Source organism: Orycteropus afer, unplaced genomic scaffold, assembly GCF_000298275.1.
Source record: "Orycteropus afer afer isolate SDZICR_OR568_19922 unplaced genomic scaffold, OryAfe1.0 scaffold00345, whole genome shotgun sequence".
NCBI classification, from domain to species: Eukaryota; Metazoa; Chordata; class Mammalia; order Tubulidentata; family Orycteropodidae; genus Orycteropus; species Orycteropus afer.
Window position 1 is genome coordinate 388,226 of NW_006921932.1, and position 1,871 is coordinate 390,096.

Genomic DNA, 1,871 nt, shown 5'->3' on the forward strand with positions numbered 1-1,871 from the left:
CCTGGCTCTCACCTCTCTAGGATATATACTTAGTAATGGGATTGCTGGGTCAAATGGTATCTCCAATTCCATCTTTCTAAGGAATCGCCATAATGCTTTTTACAGTGGTTTTATCACTTCATATTCCCACCAGCAGTGTATGATAGTCCCAATCTCTCTACATCCCCACCAGCATTTGTTATTTTCTGTCTTGTTGAACCTTGCCATCAGTGCTGGGTTGAGACAGTATCTCATTGTTGTTTTGATTTGCATCTCTCTGATGGCCAATGATTATGAGCATCTCTTCATGTATTTGTTTGCCACCTGAATATCCTTCTTGGTAGTGTCTATTCATGTTTTCTGCCCATTTTTCAATCAGATTGTTAATCCCTTTGCTGTTGAGGCATTGGGGTTTTCTATAAATCTTAGAGATAAGTCCCTTGCCAGATATGTAATTATTGACAACTATGAATTTGTTGCTGTCATTTTGTTATGTACTTTTTCGTGGTGTTAATTTCTTTCTTCTATATAATTTTCTGTGCTGAGCTCATTTTGTTTATGAATTGTGTTATCACTTCCTTCATTGCTATTGTTTTAGTAGCTGCTAAATATTTGTGCTGGTCCTCTTTTTTATTTTGATGTGAAGGATTATCATTTTTCTTTGAGGTTACTCTGTGATTTATAGTTTTCTTCTCAAGTTTAGAACAGTCCATTCTATCTTGACTTCCCTACCATTTAGATGTTCTGTAACTACACAATTTTTTCCCTCTTTTTGGTTTGTAGTTGTCCTCATTTGTCATTTGATGTCTCTGGTTCCCTGTTTACAATCTTGTAGGCTTATTTACCTTGGATACTTCTAAACTGGGTTGGTTTCTGGGTTATGTCATCATGTGTGTTAATGGTCAGTTGTTGTTTGCTGTTGTTGGTTCTCTGTCCTAAGGATTCCCTTTAGCATCTCTTGCAAGGTTGGTCTGGTTTTAACAAATTCCCTTAATTTCTGCTTATCTGGAAATGTCCTAATTTTACCATCATATTTGAGGGTTAATTTTGCTGGATATATAATTATTGGTTGGAAATTTTTCTCTTTCAGGGTTTTATATATATATCATCCCATTGTCTTCTTGCCTGCATAGTTTATTCTGAGAAATCCTAGCTTAGTCTTTTGGTTGCCCCTTGTAGGTAACTTTTCGCTTTTCCCATATTGCTGTCAGGATTCTTTCTTTGTCTTTGGTTTTGGTGAGTTTGATGATGATATGTCTTGGTGATTTTCTTTTGGGGTCTAACCTGTTTGGGGTTCGTTGGACTTCTTGAATGGATATATTCTCATCTTTCATCATACCAGGAAAATTCTTTTCCAACAAATCTTTGAAAATTTTCTCTGTGGTTATATTTGTCTCTTCCTGTGCTGGAATTCTGATTACATGTAGGTTATTCCTTCTGATGGTACCCCACATGAACCTTAGGCTTTCTTCATTTTGTTTTGATCTTTTTTTCTGATTGACCCCTTTCCAAAGAAGTATTGAGCTATTTGCCTTCAATCTCACTAATTCTGTCTTCCATTGATTCAGTTCTCCTCCTTTGCCCTGTCAGTATGTTATCTATTTCTGAAAAATTAATATTATCTTCTGGATTTCTATCTATAGGTTTTGTATCATTTCTAATTTTTCATTTATTTTGTCATTTTATTCTTGTATTGTCTTTTGTAATTGTTCTAGGGGTTTGTCTGTGTTTTCCTCAATTTTGTCAGTGTTCTCCTTGATCTGTCTCTCAATCCATTGAAGGTTGTTGTTGTTGTTGTTGTTTGCTGTCTAGTCGGCCCCGACTCATAGCGACCCCTCCTTGGGTTTCTGAGGCAGTATCACTACGGAAGTAGGATTGCCCAACCTTCCTTC